The sequence below is a fragment of the Equus asinus genome, chromosome 1, assembly GCF_041296235.1.
Source record: "Equus asinus isolate D_3611 breed Donkey chromosome 1, EquAss-T2T_v2, whole genome shotgun sequence".
Taxonomy (NCBI): domain Eukaryota; kingdom Metazoa; phylum Chordata; class Mammalia; order Perissodactyla; family Equidae; genus Equus; species Equus asinus.
The window spans coordinates 102,040,651-102,060,531 of record NC_091790.1 but is presented as its reverse complement, the minus strand read 5'-3'; the positions used below and the strand labels follow the sequence as shown (position 1 = coordinate 102,060,531).

The window sequence follows — 19,881 nt, the reverse complement described above, 5'->3', positions numbered from 1 at the left end:
ATACTTTTAGGATTAAAAAAAAAAGTGTAATTAGAGCATTTCACCAAGATATCTAGGTATATAGGTTTTTGTTGTTGTTTTATTGGACTTTACTGGAAACATGACAAACAGACAAACTCTTCTTATTTGCAATCATAGCACAGGAAAATCGTCACCTGTTTATTTTTGTGTATTGGCTCTGCTCCTTTGTCATTGTATTTATCTCAGGAACTTTGTTATAGGTTGCTATTTATCTACCAATATTTCCTCTCCCCCTTTTCCTTACTTATTGAACTATGACTTAATTTTGGAATGGTCCCAGTTTAAAAACTCTATTTCCCAGTCTTCCTTGCAGGTAGAGGCAGTCATATGACATACTTGAGTCCAATGAGATACATTTGGAAGTCACTGGGTAGGACTTCTGGGAAAGCTCTTGAAGGGGAGCTGACTCATCTGGCATGCTGCATTTGCTCTTACTCTTCCTCCATATTCAATCTGGAATGTGGTCATGGTGGCTGGAGTGCCAGCAGCCATTTTGTAAGCTGGGGTAGAGAGTCACACACTAAAGATGGTAGAGCAAGGGCTAAGAAAAAGTCTGGATCCAGGGTAGGGTAGCTGCCCTACCAGCCTGGATCTGTCATCTCTGGACTTCTTGTCACAGGAGAGAAAAATAAACTTGTCTCTTGACTAAGCCATTAGTGACGTTTTATTTTGGTCAATGTCTTTGAACAAAATCCCACTCTAATAAACAATCTTTCCTAAAGGTAAATTATCTGCCTCCAACTATCATCCTTTCATGCATCGTTTTTTCCTTTGGCCCTCCTTTTATATTCTTAGAGAGCTTTCTTATTTCTTTTCTACATTTCTAATTTGAATTTCCACTCCAAAGCAGACTTATTTCTATTATTGCCTTTTAAGTTTTCTTGATCTGTTCCTCCATTTGAGCCATATTCAGCTTGCATTTCATCCAGTTTCCTTTGCTCCTTGAATTTGTTTCTTCTAAAATTAAGTCTCAAGTTCTTTTTCACCTCAACTTTCATCTGGTTTTGAAGGACCTTTTATGCATTTATGACATTTATTTCGAATGCAAAATAGATGCAGTTTAGACTTTTCTACTGTTTGCTGTGGCTTCTCTCAAACTCTGCTTTTTCCTGAGTCTTTAGAGTTGTATTCCCTTTATCTGCCTGTTAGACATTTTTTTTTTTTCAGTTTATTCACCTTTGGACAGTAAAACCATCCAGGCTGGGGCTGGCCTGGTGGCGCAGCAGTTAAGTTCGCATGTTCCGCTTCGGTGGCCCAGGGTTTGCTGCTTCGGATCCCGGGTGCAGACATGGCACCGCTTGGCAAAAGCCGTGCTGTGGTAGGCGTCCCAGTATAAGGTAGAGGAAGATGGGCATGGATGTTAGCTCAGGGCCAGTTTTCCTCAGCAAAAAGAGGAGAATTGGCAGCAGTTAGCTCAGGGCTAATCTTCCTCAAAAAAAAAAAAAAACAAAAAAACAACCATCCAGGCTGATGTTCACTAGATGACAAGGGGTGCATATTCCCTCTGTTCTCCTCAGCTCTGAGTGGGTTCTGCCAGGAGCAGAGTCGTCCCAGTATTAACTAGAGCTACGTGAGATGCCCAGTTCCAGCCACACTTTAGTGCCTCCTTGGCATTTATCTCCTGGGGTTATCCAGCAGGGCTTACTTTGAATGAGTGACTTCCCACGGTTGTCCTGTGTGGTCCTCTGACACTGGAACGGGAATTTGTTCCTAGATAATGATGTAAGGCATGCACTGGGAGGCTCCTCCTCTCCATTTGAGGGGAGAGTGATTCCAATCCTAGGGCAGAGGGCACCCCTGCCGGATGACCCTTTCTCAGCTGGGTTGAAATATAGGGAGGCGCTCGCATCTCCCAACAGCTGTAGAAAGAGACCACTTGGGAAGGAGAGCCTGAAAAGACAGGTCCCCTGAGCGCGATCACGCCTCCGCGGCGGGGGAGGAGCCAGGTGCGTTTTCTGGCGGGGCGTGGCTCTTGCTTCAGCTCTGAAATAGGATGGTATGCTGCAGATGGAAGCCTCGGCCGGCTGTTTTCTTCAGAGTTTGTATCTGAACAGATCACAGTTTTGCAGTCCGGGGCCCATCCCCACTGCAGGTAAGAGAGATTTCTTCCAGGGAGCTGAGAATGTTGATCAGCATTATTGATGCCCCGGGCTGTGCTCTCGGGAGCGGTACCCCCAATGGAAGGCCACGCTCACCTCTGTGTTGGTGGTGGCCAAATCTAGCCCAGGATTTTCCTGACCTAAGTCTGATCGCACTGAGATTTCAAGGCATTTCATCTGAAAAATCCTTTTATCACTACAAGTTTAGTATGTCTAGAGCCAAATTTATGATTTCTCCTGGTAATAACTTGTCATTCTCCCAGCCCTCAAACCTTGTAGTTACGCAACAAGACCCACGTCTAAGGAAACATACTGGAGTTAAGCCACCGGACACCTGCTAAATACCCCTGAGGTTGTTCTAGAATTCCACTTTCCATCCTTTCCATTCTCCTTTCTGTCCCTATGGTGCAGGATTTAAGGACTTCGTGTCAATCACACCAGAGGAGCATCGCTGCTCATCTCCTTCTTCATGTCTCTTCTCGCCTCCCTCTCAACAGGCAGATCAGTTCCAGGTTGATCTTCTTTTACGCAGAAGCTCAGAGATGCTACTCTTTTGCTGAAGAACTGCTGTCTCCTCCCTTTGATCTGTGGTATCAGGTTCAGAGGCCTTGAATTGAATTCCACACTCCTCCACCCAGTGGTACTTCCCACTGCTCTCTAAAACGGATACTCATCTCTTTAGTAGATTCCATATGTCCATTCGGTACTCATCCTCCGCTCTTAGGTTTTATTTATGATGTTTTTTCTGCTTGGAATGCTTCCTGCATTCTTTATCACCAGTTTAGACCTCACCCCTTCTCAGATACCCAGCTCAAATCCAGTTGTCAGATTGTTCTGACGCTTTTTTTTTTTTTAAATGATTCTGGCTTTTGTAAACTGAATAAGAGACATACACATTTGGAAATTATTTCACTGGGTTTGTGTGTAACGTCTTTTGCATCACTTTCATTTAAGTGTCTTATTTGTGCTATTCCTCTTAAGAATGTGCGATAAATAGACCTTTTTTTCCCCCTGTAGCTGTTAAAGTCAGAATCATAACCGTCCGACTTTGAGAGGTAATATAAGATGTCCTCCTTCTCTGTGCTTGGAATTGTGCTGCTCAAGCTGACATCACCCCATTGCACAGGGACTACCGGCGTGCCGGCCGAAGACATCATTTTAATCATTTTCTGCTTTATACTTTCTTGGCACATGTGGTCAATGGTTTAATCTGTGCTGCTGATTAAATAGCTCTTTATTGAAAACATGAGTTTTTGTTTTGTTTCTGGGGTTTTTTTTGGTTCCTAAAGCACAGATTGCTCTGGCACTGCCAGCAAATTCCTCACGAAGCACCAGGTGGTTTTCCTCTTTTGGTGGAGTTCGTTTATCGTGTCTTTCCCCCACATTTCTCGTTCCTGAATTGCTGTTAGAAAAGGCCTGACTTTTCTGTCTGCACGTGTACTTTCCTCTGTGATGTATTTACCACCCCACCAGGAGCATCATCTTCCTAATCTATGTCTGTAATATTCGCTTTTAAATAGATTGGACCATTAGGACAGTGGTCTGTGCCTTTATAAGACTGTCCTTTCTCTTAGACCCAGTGACCCCTTGTTAGGACAGTATTTTCCCAAGTGCTTTCCATAAAACTGCTTTAGGAGGAAAATAGGGCTTATGCAAGGATAAAAGGTAGGGGGAGGGGTTTCAAAGGTCAAATAAGGTGACTTGAACAAAGAGAAGCACGTTTCTTAGCTGCAGGACTTCTCAGGGCTTTTGGTGTGCTGGAGTGTGGCTCAGTCTCCCCCGCCCTCGGCTGTAGGTGGCCTGGTGCATCTGTGAGAGTGCTGCGGCCCCACACTGAGCAGCCCTGATGTGAACTGTGCCTCTGGGAGCGGTCCAGTGACATGATCCCAGAGGGGACGACGGTGGCATTCCAGAAGTATCTGGCTTGAGGCTCTTTAAAGACTATCTTTCAGAAATAGTGTATAATGGGAAAGGTATTTTTCACATCATTCATACCATTTTAATTCGTTTTCTTTTTCCTTCCTTCCCTATTTTATTACCATATCTTCCTTACTTGTAATTTTCCTGCTTTTTATTTTCTTTCCTTTAGAAGTTTAACGCACTGTTTTATGCTCTTCTTAGCTTTCTGGTCTTTTATTTTCTTAATTCAAGTTCAGTTGAATTTTATCTTAATGGCTTTATTTCATTATTAATTTTGAGGGATCCATCTTTAGAAAAAGTACAGCGCAGGGTCCCAGGGGGGTGGCGCTGGGGTCAGAGGATGTGGTTTCATTCTCTTTCTACCAGTTTGTCTCTGGGCATCTTTAGGCGAGTTATTTAGCCCTCTCTAAGCCTCACTTTTCTGATCTGCAAAATGGAGTTAGTGATGAGTCGTTTTAAATATTAGATGACAAAATGTGTCTATAGTTCTTGGCCCTGTGCCCAGGCTAATAAATTCTTCTTCTTTATTCTATAAATAATAAATGTATAATTATTATTTATTAGTTCTAGTAAAAGTTCTTTACAGTTTTAATTTTTGCATTTTAAGCTGCTTTATCATGTTTATTGTTAAATTTATACTTATTTAATATTTTTGAGGATTTTATTCTTATTTCTTTTTTTTCCTTCTATTCATCTCTAATCTTTGAAATTTTGTATTTTGATATTCTTTTTTTGGTTTTATTTAACTTTTATTTCTCTTCATTAATTTTTTTCAATTTCATCTGTTTTTTTTTTTTTTTTTGAGGAAGATTATCCCTGAGCTAACTGCTGCCAATCCTCCTCTTTTTGCTGAGGAAGACTGGCCCTGAGCTAACATCCATGCCCATCTTCCTCTACTTTATATGTGGGACACCTGTCACAGCATGGCCTGCCAAGTGGTGTATAGGTCTGCACCTGGGATCCAAACCAGTAAACCCTGGGCCACCAAAGCGGAATGTGTGAACTTAACTGCTGCGCCACTGGGCCGGCCCCTGAATTTTGTTATTTTTATGATGACTTATATTTATATGATTACATGAAGTGGGATGAAGGGAGATCTGAAATGAAGAGGACGCAACTAACGATGAGGCCAGAGATGACAAAGGCTTTTCTCTTTAATTGTCAAGTCACTGCTCCCCCTCTTAAATCTCCTGTATCTTTTCACATCAGTTCTCCAGAAAAATCCTACTGTGATCTACTCATGAATTCCTCCTTGAGTGAATATGAGTTCTCCTTTCATTGGGGGAACACCCAAGTGCTGGAGTAATGCTGTCCGCTCATGGCACTCATCAACCGTGAAGAACCCACATCTCACATCCATCCCTTCTGGCCTTCGTCATCCTTTGTGTAGCTTCTTTTGTTATTTTTTTGAAGGTAGTTTCTAAAAGATGTCAGGATCAGTCTTCTAGTCTTAGATTATGATGATGATTCAATATATTGCATTCAGTTTTCTCCCACTAGATCGGGAGAACCCAACATAGCACAAACTCTCTTCTTGCCGTACCCCTCTTGGGACGTGTCGATGCAAATAATCCACAATCGATCTATAAATCAAAACCTGGGGTGAGTTTATTACGAGCCAGGTTTGAGGACTATAGCCCAGGGTGGGCTGTACAGAGTGTAAGTAAGAGCATACGTCACATATGATAGGAATGTCCCTTTTGCAATAGACACAAGGTTGCTTTGCTGGCCCAACAGGGTGAGCATAGCAGGTAAATAATTAATCCTTGGTTTCTAGGAAGAGATGCTGATACTGGCCCTAATATCAATCCTCCTATATTAAACCCAGCATATATGGGGTTAAAACCGAAAGCACTCATTCCATTTCCCCGCTTCCTCCTTGGCTCCCTGGCACCAGAATCCACCGTCCATCATGGAGGTAGACAACCAAGAACACCCACCTGCAGATTCCCTCATCTCACTACCTTCTTCCCTGCAAACAGCCTCACAAGGCCAACACAGGCTGGTGGCAAAACACTGACCAACAAGGCCACAGATTCCCCTCTCCCTACAAGCAGCCACTTTCCTTGCAACCTTTAAAAGCCCTCACCTCCCATCTTTTGGAGAGACAAGGTGAATTTGAGGGCTCACTTTCATCTTCTGGCTGACATCACCCGAAATAAAAACGCTTTCCTTGCCATACACCTGGGGTTCCAGTTTTTATTTGGCTCCTCTTGTGTAGCAGGTAAAGAACCTGTAATTGTATGTGGTAACAGTGCTTATCTTTAAAGGAATGCCAATATGGGAGAAGATACGTCCTTATCTTTAAGGGCATCATTCCTGTCTTTGGGACATTGTAAACGTTTAAAGCAGATGTACCATGCACGCTCAACAGGCCACGTCAGGTACTTTTGAAGAAACAAGGTCAAGACAAATTGATTTCAAACCAAATGTGTTCTTCATATTTTCCAGTATATCCTATTGCTTGCCATTTATTTATCACTAAGGAGAACGCTGAGCAGTGGCGTGGTCTGCCAGCCCTGGGAGGTGATGTGTTCCACTTACACTCCTGACTGAAGGCTTTCAGCCTCTGGCTGTGCTATTCTTTGCCTAAATCCACGGAGAGGAGTCCTGAAGAAACTCTTGATTCAGCTGACTCATGAGGGAGCCCCACTCACATGGTTCTGGAATCCCTCAGAAGCCACCTGTACAGGAATTGCCAAGACCTGGGGCACCTTGGCTCACTGATCAGTCAAACCACTTAACTTATGGTTGGAATTGAGCTACACAAGGCAGCTGGCCGTGCCCTTTGGGGCCACTGGTTTCCTTGGAGTATGCCTTTCTTGGAATGTAGCTGAGAGCATTGACATTTCTCTTGGGTTTTGATATCATATGTTTGTGAGAGATTTAGATTTTGGAAAACTAATTCCTCAGTTTTTAAGGAATTGAGAAAATCAGAATCTTTGGTAACACTAAGGGTGTACCGACCACTCGGATTATATTCAGCCCCAGAGGGACTACAGCCAGACCTTCTAAATCAGGATTTTTCCCTCTGGTCCCATCTTAGCCTCTGATCTTTTGGATGCAGTTGACCTCAATGTTTTAATCCTTCTGAGAATATGCACACAATATGCTTGGACTGTATGTGTTTATTTATATATTCATTTATTGCCCTGTGTTACACATTTTCTATGATGGAAAAATTCTCTGAGGGCCTGAAATCTAGGATTAACTGGCACTGGGGTCTCATTGAGAAGTGGGATGACTGCTTTTGTTTCTTAACGTGTGGCCTGGATACTCTGCATCAGAATCTCATGGGGGATGCTAATTAAAAATGCAGATTCCAGGGGCCAGTCCCGGGGCGAGTGGCTAAATTCAGCAGCCTGGGGTTCTCCAGTTCGGTTTGGCTCCTGGGCACAAACGTACACATCACTCATCAAGCCACGCTGTGGCAACATCCCACGTAGAAGAATTAGAATGACCTACAACTAGGATATACAACTATGTACTGGGGCTTTGGGGAGGAAAAAAAGGAAAGAGGAAGATTGGCAACAGAAGTTAGCACAAAGCCAATCTTCCTCACCAAAATTAATAATAATAATAATGATAATAAAAACAATAAAATAAAAATGCAGATTCCAAGCTCCCAGGGTGGGGCCCTGGAATCTGTCCCCTGAGAGTTGGAGCTGTGGCTATTGCCTAAAATCAGCATTTTAAAACAAGTTTCCAGGGTAATTCTTATGTGCACACCGGTGTTCGTTCCTCTAGGACAGCTTTGTCTCCAAATTGAGACTTAGAAATGTATTCACACACAGAATCCACTAGGGAGTGGTAGCCCCAGAGAGTAGCCTGGGGCAGGCAGCTCCTCCTTGTGCCAGACCATCAGCTATTGTTCTGAGAAGAGGCCCTGCCTCACTCCTGTCCACACAGTGCCAACAGGCCCTCTGAATATCAGCTCAGGAGTAACACCAGGCTGGCTTCTCACCCCCTGCATCCCTTCCCCACAGGCTGGGCTTCTCTGTCCAGCAGACGTTCCTTCTACTTTTTTGTTTTACCCCTGGAATTTGACAACATAGCTTTTGGGTGAGCTGCCAGGCTTAAACATTGGTTCTTTTAGGACACAAATTTTAGCATCCACTTGTTAGCTTCCTGTGCCTTGTGCTCAGCAATGAGTGGCCTTGGCTTGTCTGGGGCATCTGTCAGGGCCGTGAGGTAGACACAGCACCAGGTCCTGGGTTGAGGCCCACTTGGGAGGATGGATGCTGCATTAGTTGCACTTGGGCTCGGCGGTGTTGTAACCACCGGCCCTCTAGGACCAGTTCAACTGACCCCATCTTATCAACAGAGTAATTAAAAGTGGTTTTTCAGGAACTGAGAAACAACTCCTTGTCCAGTTCAGGCCAGTTGGGACCACCAACCCGTCAGCTGGGCCTGTGCAAATGCCTGATGAGTGACCCTTTTGATGTCGAGGGGCTGAAAACCCCACCCTCAGATCATGCTAACACCACCACTTTGTGAACATGCGTCCTATGAAGAGCCATGTAGCTTGATGACGCTTGTGTAGATTATCAGTTACCTCCCTTCTCCTTACCTCCAATCACCTGTCTCCACGTTTCAGACCGCCCTGCCCTTCATCCCATAAATTTTGCTCCAAGCTCTGGATCGGGGAGACAGATCTGAGAGCGTTGCTTCCTGTCTCCTTACAGATCGATCTTGCAGTAAAGCTTTTTTCCTTTCTCAAAAGCTGATGCTGTCATAATTGGCTCTTTATGCACGTCGGGCAGGAGAACCCCAATTTCGTGCAGTAACAGTGTGGCACTTCAGACTGGAGAGTGGAAGGTCCCTTTTGGATGCCAGCTCTCACCCCCCAGCTTGAAGGTGGGGGTGTGACTGTGGGAGCCCAGCCCCAGCACCTTTATGCAGCTGCTGCTTCAACTGCCTGAAGGACTTTTGGGAAGCTCTTCCTGGCTACCAGCTCCTGGTTCAATTTGCAAAAAGTACTTGGCTATGCCAAGTACACTCACTGGGGAGACTGAGTTGTTTACCTTATTTGATTGCTATTTTGGAGTGGGCAAAAGATATCGATTGCGTTATGAATTTGTATAGCTCAGAAGTCTAGAGGGAAGGAGGTAGTCTTTATTTGTAAACTCAAGAGCACACCTTGTAACCTTCTTGGTCAATATTTGACTTGCTGACCGCCAAGCCCACATCAGCTCCACAAGCACAGCCCTCTCACCACTCTTCCACCTGCAGGCTCACCATGGGTGATGGTACTGCCCTGCTTATGGTTGACAATTGCTCCAGCATGTGTAAGGTCAGCCTTGCAGGCAGTGACGGTGCTGGAGCTGTCTTCCCTTCCATCATAGGGCACCCCCAGCACGGTGGAGGGTGTGGGCCAGAAGGACTCCTATGTGCGTGATGGGGCCCAAAGTAAGAGGGGAAACCCTGGCCCTGAAATACCCCATCAAACATGGTGTCATCACCAGCTAGGATGACATGAGATGATCTGGCAGCACACATTCTACAGCGAGCTGCATGTGGTCCCTAAGGAGTACCCCATGCTGCTGACTGATGCCCTCCTGAATCCTAAGGCCAACCAGGAGAAGATGACCCAGATCGTGTTCAAACCTCCAGCACCCTCACTGGAGGTACATGGCCATACAAGCTGTGCTGTCCTTTACGCCTCTAGTCATACCACAGGCGTGTGATGGACTCCTGCAATAAGCTCACCCATACTGTGACAGTCTACAAAGCGTATGCCCTCCCCCATGCCATCCTGTGTCCGGACCTGGCTGGCCGGGCCCTAAGGGACTGCCTCAGGAGACCCTCACAGAGTGTCACTGCCACAGCCAAGCAGGAAATTGCATGAGTATCAGGAGAAGCTGTACTGTTTTGCTCTGGACTTGGAGCAGGAGATGGCCACCACAGCCTCCACCTCCTCCCTGGAGAAGAGCTGTGAGCTGGCTGATGGTCAAGTCAAAACCATTGGCAACAAGTGGTTCCACTGCCCCGGGGCTCTTCCAGCCTTCCTTCCTGGGCATGGAATCCTGAAGCATCCGTGAAACTACCCCTGACTCTGTCATGAAATGTGACGTTGATGTCCACAGCATGTGATGTCTATGCGAACATGGTGCCGTCAGATGGGACCACTGTGTACCCGGGCATTGCTGATTGAGAAGGAGATCCCCCACTCTGGCTCACACATGATGAAGATCCAGATCATCATGCCTTCCATCCTGCTTCACTGTCCCCCTTCCAGCAGATGTAGATGAGCAAGCAGGAGTACCATGAGTCCAGCTCCCACGCTGTCCATCGCAAATGCTTCTGGGCTGACTGCGTGTTGCATCCTTTCTTTACAAAATCTAGCTTGTGTAGGAAACTAGAGGACGTTGGCATGGTGTATTTATTTATTTATTGTCACTTGACTCAGGATTTAAAAACTGGAATGTTGAAGGTGACAGCAGCCAGTTGGAGTTGCATCCCCAACGTTCTGCAGTGTGACTGAGTGTTTTAATTGTACATTGTTTTTATTCTTTGGTTTTCTTTGAGTCATTCCAAATATCCTGAGATGCGTTGTTCCAGGAAGTTCCATGCCTTCCCAAACACCTCCCCTAAGGGGAATGAGGGGAATGGCCCAGACCTCGCCCGAGTCCACTTAAGAGAGGATGATAGCATTGCTTTTGTGTAAATTGCATAATCCAAATCTTTTTAATCTTCTGCCTGAATACTTGCTCTTCTTATTTTGTGTCGTTTTGAATGGTCAATCATCATGACCCCCTTTTTTGTCACCCAACTTTCAATGCATGAAGACTTTTGGTCTCCCTGGGAGTTGGCTGAGGTGCTGAGGCAGTTCAAAAAAAGTACACACCTTAAGGAAAAAAAGAAAAAGACTTGACCAGTCCTTTGGCTGGCTGTAGTTGGGGACGGGCTCCTTCAAGTTCTGCCTCGGGGTCACAACTGGAGAAGAATGAGTTGCCTCTGTTGTTGAGCCAAGTTTTGAAAGCCTTAGAGGGGTCTTATGAAATTAATGGGTCAGGGCACCTGAAACTCCCATTTTATCCCATCCCCCCTATCTTTTATTCTGTCCATCCACCTGGACCTGTGCTTTATCCCTTACAAGGCCTCAGCCTGGGCACACTGCCTGGCAGGATGACCGTGGTGTGCTGGGGTCGGGGTAGGTTTACTCCACAAAAACCTGGCATGTGGAGTGACCTCACTCACCCTCCTCACCAAGAACCACAAAGGCCTTGCTCAAATCCCTCGTCACACATCGTTCCCAAGGGAAGAGACCAAGTACCACATCCTTAGTGCTTAGAGCAGCAGTCACAAGTCTCCAGGTTGAGGCCAGAAGAGATCACGGGCCGTGATGCAGTGTTTAGCCAAGCTCTGGTCTGACCTGCCCCACTGCTGGCCTGAACCCAGCCTGCCTTCTTGGGTCTGGAGGTCACTGCGGAGTGGCCCAGGGACCAAGATGAGTATGCACCCAGAGATGGGGCTGTAATTCGTTGCCCATGATTTCCCTGGGCCTCGGTCTTACACCCTCAACCCCACCCTGATCTGGAAGACCCACACCCTTTGCCTTATCTCAGTGTTGTTGCCAACATTGACTCTGCCACCCCTAGAAAGCTCTGTGCTGCTCTTTGTATCTCCACAGTCCTGGCCTGGTCTGCCACTCCAGGGAGGGGTGTTCTGATAGGGTAGAGAGGAGAGGCACCGTGTTGGGAGGGAAGCTCTGAGATAGACCCTCCTTGGTTCCCTTGTTATCAAGCCAGATGCAGGCACACCCCAGAAGCACCCAGATACCACCTCTGGTAGAAGCGCCCAACCTACCACCTGTTCCCAGTGTTGATCACAAAGAGGAGAAATTGAGGAAGCTTTGCTCTGACCAGACGCAATTTCTGCTGACCCAGGGTGTCGGTCTTCATGGAGCTGGCAGCCCTGGCTGCCCCTGTGTCCACAGTCGTCTTGCCCTCAGCTGGCTCCATCGCCTGCTGCACTGGGAGGAAAAGTGAGCCTGTGGGAGTGCAGTAGGGCCTCAATCCACACTCCCTCAGGGAGTCCTTTCCCTGGCTGGTAATGGGGGCCTGTGAGGAGGGTGCTGGCTACTCCCTTTCAGCCCCTTCAGTGCAGTGAGCCAGGAATTACATGAAGAGCCCCTGGGGAAACGTGTGGTCCTGGCAGGAGTTGCGCATCTCTGCCTGCTGCATCGGCCACACCTGCCATCACCTTGGGTGAAGATGCTTCAGCCGTGGCCGTCCCTGTCAGTTCTATTTTTCTCCTGGGCCATGTACTCTTTTCCTTTGCGGCTCCCTCTCTCCTGCCTGGTCACCTCAGACTTTGATCAGCAGGTCCTAGACCTCTCAGCACAGTATCTGCTTGCAGGGGTGTGAAGCATCTAGAAAAGTGGACTACTGGGGAGTCAAGGGCATGGACTCTCCAGCCATTTTTAGCTGTGGGCCGTGCGCAAGTTTAAAGCTTCAGTGTCTTCATCTGTACAATTGGGATGACTGTTCTACTCATTTCCTAGGATTGTTATTGGCTTAAATGAGGAAATATATGTAATATGATTAACATTGTGACTTGGGGCCGGCCTAGTGTCATAGTGTTAAGTTCGCACACTCCACTTCTGTGGCCCAGGGTTCCAGGGCCTGGATCCTGGGTGCAGACCTACAAACAGCTGGTCAAGCCATGCTGTGGAGGTGTCCCACATACAAAATAGAGGAAGACTGGCACAGATGTTAGCTCAGCAACAATCTTCCTCAAGCAAAAAGAGGAAGATGGGCAACAGATGTTAGCTCAGGGCCAATCTTTCTCAACAACAACAAACACAACACAACATTGTGACTGGCCCATAGTTCCCTTTAATAAGTATTAGTAATTGTTCACTGTTCCCCCCCGGTGGTCATTTTACCCTCATCTTAATCTAGACATAGGTGTCCTGAAGCTGCTGGAGACACGGGCTGAGAAGAAAGAAGAACAAAGCGTCAGATTCAGTGGGACACCTGAAGCTCTCTGAAGAGCTCCAAAGCTTAAGTCAGGGATTTTGCCTTTTATCTCTCAGTAAATTAAGATTTATCCACTTTGAGGTTTATCTTCTCGTTCCCAGTTTGAAAAGAACTATTAATGAGCCTAAACACACATATATCCTCACGCCCCAACCCCCTGACCCCAAACAATGACCAAGTTAGAGATAGGATATGTGAATCAGACTTTGAAAAGGGAACCACTGTTTCTTACCAAATTTAAATCTTTCTAAAAATTTAAAACTTCCTATCACTTTCAAAAACACAAAACATACTTGAGTTTGAGTCTGGGAGATGTGGTGTTTGGCTGACAGCAATGGTTGCTCCCGGGCAAGCCCAGATCTGGTGGAGAGTTTAACGTTTTATTTCTTATCAGCTTTATAACTCAAGGAAAATGCTTCTGAATTTAAAAAATTTTACCAGCTCTCTAATCTAAGGACAACTCATTCATTTAAATATTGTAGCGCTCTGATCCCTTTGTGATGAGGTGTAGTAACTTTGCCTTCCTAGCCCAGTTGATCTATGAAGCAGATGGAGGAGCACGAGACGAGCTTCCGCCCCTAGAAGTGTTCAGAGACACTCTGAGGGTCGGTTTATGCATCCTCATCAACCCCGAGAAGGCTCGGTCCCACGGCTACATGTGTGCCGTGTGGCCTATCCTGTTGTTTAAGAGGAAGCCCCTTCTCCGCCATTCGTCAAGCCCTTGGTGGGCTATCTGTGAGACCCAAATGGTTCGTCTCTTTGCTTCCTAACACATTTCAAGCCAGCTTCTTGACCAGAACTCAGCTGTAGAAGCAGGAAGGCCTTAGGGAAACTTTCCATCACTGAGTGGAAAAATCTGTTAGGACGATAGAACATTGTTTAAACCTTTTTAAATTTTATTTATTTATTTATTTTGGTGAAGAAGACTGGCCCTGAGCTAACATCTGTTGCCAATCTTCCTCTTTTTCCTTGAGGAAGATTGTCACTGAGCTAACATCGGTGCCAGTCTTCCTCTATTTTGTATGTAGGATGACGCCACAGTATGGCTTGATGAGCAGTGTGTAGGTCCACGCCCAGAATCCAAACTCCCAAATCCTGGGCCACCGAAGGGGACTGTGTGAACTTTATCACTATGCTGCCAGGCTGCCCCCTAACCCTTTGTTGTTTTTAAATAATAGTTGTCTTTTTTCTCTGTCTATAGAGATCCATATCCATTATAGAAAATTAAGAAAAAGATCTCACAGGGTTTTTTCTATCACCAGATGAATACATGTACGTACACACATATTTTAACCTTTTGTAACTCCTTTTTTCTCTACAATTTATTGCAATAACATCTCAAGATTATTTTGATACTATTTTGTTGATTCTTAGATATAGATATATTCCAATTTATTTAACCAAACTCCTGTTGTTGGGCATTTATAGGTTCTTACCACTTTTCACTGTTTTAATAATGATAAGATAATCTTCCTTCTGGATTAATCTTTTGGCACATCTGTTATTAAATATGTGCTCCTTTTCTGTCTGGCTTCATTCATTTAGCATAATGATTTGGAGGTTCATCCATGTTGTAGCGTGTGTCCTCAGTACTTCGTTTATTCTTATGGCTGAATGACACTCCATTGTACGTATATACCAAAATTCATCATCAGTTGTGGACATTTGGGCTACCTTTTGGCTATTGTGAATAATGCTGCTGTGATCATGTATTTATTTGTTTTTTCTACTTTTGGGTATAAATCTAGGAAAGGACTTGCTGGGTCCTATGGTGATTCTGTGTTTAACTTTTTGAGGGATTATGGCATTTTCAAAAATAGCGTTTTAATTTTACAACAGTTTCAGATTTACAGAAAAATTGAGAAAGCATTACAGAGAATTCCCATATATCTCACACCCAGTTTCCCCTACTATTAACATCTAATATTAATATAGCATATTTGTTACAATTCATTAACCCATATTTATTTATATATTATTAGTAGTGAAAGTCCATACTTTCAGATTTCCTTAGCTTTTACCTGATACCTTTTTTCTGTTCTAGGATTCCATCCAGGATAGCAAATTACATTTTAGTCACCATGTTTTCTTTGGCTCCTCTTGGCTGTGACAATTTCTCAGCCTTGCCTTGTTTTTGATGACCTTGACAGTTTTGAGGACTGCTGATCAGATATTTGTAGACTGTTCCTCTATTGGGATTTTTTTCTCAAAATTAGCCTAGGGTTGTATGTTTTGAGGAAGAAGACCACAGAGGTAAAGTACCATTTCATCACAGCGTATCAAGGGTACATGCTATCGGCGCGACTCGTCACTGTTGATGTTGACCTTGCTCAGCTGGCTGAGGTGGTGTTTGTCAGGTTTCTCCACTGTGATGTTCCTCTTTGTTCCCTTTTCCACACAGTGGTCTCTGAAAGGAAGTCACTGCGTGCAGCTCACACTTAAGAGTGGGGCTATGCTCCGCTTCCTTGAGGGCAGAGCATCTGCATAAATTATTTGGAATTCTTCTCCACAGGAGATTTGTCTCTTCGCCTCCACTGTTAGTTTATTCAATCATTTATTTATATCAGTATGGACTCATGAGCATTTATTTTATACTTCAAGTTATAAACCAATGATGCATTATTTATTTTCTTGCTCAAATTCTTCCAGCTTTGGCCACTGGGAGCTCTTTCAGTTGACTCCTGTGTCCTTCTGACATACCGCCAATCCTTGTTGGCGGGGGGGGGGTTGGTTGTTTGCTTTTCTTGAGCATTTCCTTGCTTCCTGGCACTACAAAGTGTACCCAGGCTCATCTGGTATATTTCTTGTTTCTGTCCTAGAATCAGCCATTTCTCCAAGGAGCTCTGGTTTCTTTTATTGAAGAATGGAATTAGATAGACGCCAAAATCTGGGTCTTAGGTTTTATAGCACTTTTGATGTTCAAAACCCCATGTAATTAAATTTTACATAGTAAGATTATCAATCTTTGACTTAATATTTTCTCACTGTGCTTTTATCTTTAAAATGCCTTCTTTCTAAGAATAGGTGGATGGATGACTTAGGAATTTAGAAGTGAATAATATTCACGTATGTCCTTTTAATTATTTATTGGTTTTATTTATTTTTTTATTTGCTGAGGAAGATTTGTCCTGAGCTAACATCCGCTGCCCGTCTTCTCCTTTATGTATGTGAGCCACTGCCACAGCATGACCACTGACAGGTGAGTGGTGTTAGTCCATGCCTGGGAACTGAACCCAGGCTGCCAAAGTAGAGTGCACCAAACTTAACCACCAGGCCACTGGAGCTGGCCCTCTTGGTGTTATTTTTTAACATTTGAATCTTTAAATATACAAGCTATATTTTTGATGCATAGTATAAACTAGGTATTTTACATTTTTCCAAAATAAATTACTAGTTCTCTTAATAAGATTTACATTACACTTTTTAAGTAATTTTTCCCTATTCTTTGAATCTTGAGATCTGGATTGCTTGGATTATGGGTTAAGCTGTGTGAACTCAATCTAGTCCGTAGGGCCCCTTAATACAGTTGAGAGAATGTGTCACTGGTAAAATCAGAATTGTTTTGCTATCTCCTTTTTTCTTATATCTTAATAAACAGTTTCTAGATGCAATGGATGCATGTCTTCTTGCTGTGGAAGTCTAGAGAATATGCTTCTTCCCTTAGTTGAAAAGTCTATCTACTCTAATATATAGCCACCATAGATAACTTCAAATTCTCTGCTGCCCAAGTGTTACTGGGGTGTGGTTGTGAGAAACAGAACACATGAAACATTTTCTGAAAGATCTGTGGTCTATCCGACAGTCTGTATATTTTGCATGTTACTCCCAGGGCGGAACAGAGCAAAAGAAAACAAAGCAGAAGCAGACTCTAGTCCACCAGTATTGGTCTTTTGTAGATCGGCCGGTGCTTTGGTTTTGGCCCCATTCTTGCGCTATGGGAAGCTGTGAGAAGCAGCCGCACTGAAACTGGAGCTGGGTACCTGAGGGTTATCATAAATATTCAATAAGATTACCTTTTGACCTCATTATGAAAAGAAGTTAATCTTGTCAATTTGCTGTTTTCCTCTTTAACCTGAGGGTCACAAGGATTTATGAGCTTGTTTTACAGAAGAAAGAGAATGCCTTTAAGGATCACCAGATAACCAGCCCCTAGCTGCCGTTGACTCCAGAAGTCAGATTGCCCGTGGGTTTATCAGGAGTGAAAGAAACATGGATTACGGATTACCCCTTTGTTTCTTTGAAACTCCTCCTGCCAAGCCCCTTAGCTCTATAAAACCCTCTGCCTTCTTCTCTTGTTAAGGTGGATTTGAGAGAACCCGTGCTCCCACCTTCTCATTTTGGTCAACTCGAATAAGCTTTCCACATCTCCAAGCATTGATTTCTCAGTGATTGGCTTACTGTGCATCAGGCACACAAATTTGAGATTAAAAGGTTCAGTGTCAAAACCACACTCGGATTCATCATTTGGGACCTTTGTGATGGAACATTGGTCCTCTCCATCACCCTCCATCTCCTTTATGGTGACCTTAGGAAGAATGCTTATCAGGCTCGTGGGTTGGCAGAAACTTCCCCAGCATGATTGGTGGTTAGTTTTTTCTTATGGTCACTGTTTCCTCTACCAATGGTATTTCACTCTTTTGTTTTACAGACAGGAAGCTCAGAGCCAAATCATTGGTCCATTTACAGCAAAATGTTTGCCTCTGACTGAATTTTACCATCCTGGTTCCGAGTTTTGCTTTGTTCTTTTCCATTTAATTTTCTGTGGTATTGGATTTAAGGTTTATCTGCCTCAGCACTATTGACATTCTGGGCCAGATAATTGTTTCTTGTGGGGGTCTTCCCTGGGCTTTGTAGGATGTTTAGCAGCATCCCTGGCCTATGCTAATAGCAGCCTCCCCACCCCCATTTTAGCCAGAAAAAATGTCTTTGGACTTTTCCAAATGTCCCCTGGAGAGCAAAATTGCCCTTGGTTGAGAACTACTGGATTTTATGTACTTATGTCATCACTAAAGTATTTTTGGCTCTAAGGCAATGTATACAATTTTAAATTAATAATAAATAATGAAATAAATAAGCCTTAACAGGTGAAAAAAGAAGGGAATGGAGCATTGATATATGGATCTAGAAATCAGAGCCTTAATAAGTTACCCAAGCATCATTGTTACAGCTCCGAACCCCTGTGAGTGTATTCACCTGGTGGTTCTAGAGTGGGAATTAGCCCATGGAAGCTGCCATGCTTTTAAAGAGAGAAGCTTCTGAAGCAGAGAAATAGAGGCTGTGTGATGGACCAGCCTCCTCTGGGTATGCCCTCTCCAGTCGTTTATAGACAAGGAAGACGAGTGGCAGTATCAGCAGCCAGAGGTAGCAGGGCCCTGGCCAAGCCCACGTCCACACGCAGGCAGCGCTCCTCCAGTGCGTCCACTGGCCAGTAGAGTGTGGCGTGTAATTCAGAACATGTGGACATGAGAAAATGAAGACAAGATTGAGTGAGCCATGGAGACCATCAAATTAGGACATAAGAAATGGGTTATTTGGCACTTCGGGGGGTCTTATTGCTTCTAAAGACTATTTTAAGGCTCCTTTATGTGTAACACAATTGTATACCCCTTCAGGAACTCGCCTCTGGCCAACAGTGGGTAATGGAAATTTTGTACTTTCAGAATTTTCTGTGAAAGACCATTAAAGTTGTCTATCATTTGAGGAAACTTTTACCAAGCTTTCAAAGCCAGAGCTAAAGAATAATAGATAGCACGCAGGCAAACATTTTAATGTGCTTCTGATTTTTCTAATGGAAATACAGATTTAATCATGCAAGAACGTGATGTGTGGTTTTTTTTAACAACACTTCAGGCTAAGAGATCTTTCATCTGAATAGGTAATTGAGCTGTACACTGTTTCAGCCTGTTGAAATGCATAGAGTGCATTTTGCCCTTTGCTTGAAGAAGCAGGATTTCATTTGGCTCTCAGGGTACATTCCTTTGCAAGAGAAGCACAAGCTAGTTTTTCTTTTGTGTTTGCAGAACAGCTGAAATGAAGGAATAGAGAAATGTTGAGAAGTCCTTTTAAGAGCAGAGCTCTGAAACTCACTTCCACACTCTCGATCACTTGGGTGCCCAGAACTTGCTGACACTTAGCTGTGGAATTTTTAGTATCAAGGGTAAGCAAAGAGTTGTTCGGGAAACAATGGGTTTCTTTAGTTTAAAATCAGGTTGTGTCTTTTGTTAGAAAGCCAGTGGTGACACTCCACTTCCCGACTCCAGGGTTCTCCAGTGATGGGCCTTGATGGAGCTGTACTAGGATGTGAATATTAAGAGAGTTTAGATTGAGAAGGGACTGGCCACTGACCACAGCAGTCTTGCCAAAATGGTGTTTTGGTTAATTGCACAATCTTGTTTAGTTTTTGGTCTTCCCTACTCAACAGTGAGCATTGTTTTGCTAAACTCTGCATCGCTCTACCTATTACTGTGCCAGAAGCATAATAGGTACTTAATACATGTTTGAGTTAATTCATATTTAGTGATATGGACGATATGCAAAGATCCCCAAAAGGCACAGCAATCATATTCATAAGAATTGTTCCCAATTCTCGAGAACCTGTTTTGTATCATGTGGCAATTTAGGTTCTCCTGGAAGTGGACTTTGAGATGGAGTTGGGTGTTTGGGATGTGAGAGTGCCTCTGGAGCTAAAATGGGTTGTTCTGTGTGGGGTCAAATTGGCTGGTCCTCACTATCCTTGTCTTTGCATATGAGTCACCATTGGAAGGGCATGATCTTGGGTGAGGTAGCTCTTTTCCTCTGAGGCCGACCTTGCAGAGGCTGAAGGCACAGCTGAAGCCGTGTGCCGACAGCACTCCCAA

At 44.3% G+C, this 19,881-nt stretch overlaps 1 protein-coding gene and 1 pseudogene across 1 annotated transcript in view; both read left to right on the top strand.

The window, feature by feature from the left end:
* The window catches only part of HECW1 (HECT, C2 and WW domain containing E3 ubiquitin protein ligase 1), a 392,878-nt gene that overhangs the window by 15,918 nt on the left and 357,079 nt on the right, over positions 1 to 19,881 (top strand). The gene's annotated exons all lie outside the window — the stretch shown is intronic.
* LOC106831250 (actin, cytoplasmic 1-like) overlaps positions 9,280 to 19,881 on the top strand; it is a 40,028-nt pseudogene continuing 29,426 nt past the window's right edge.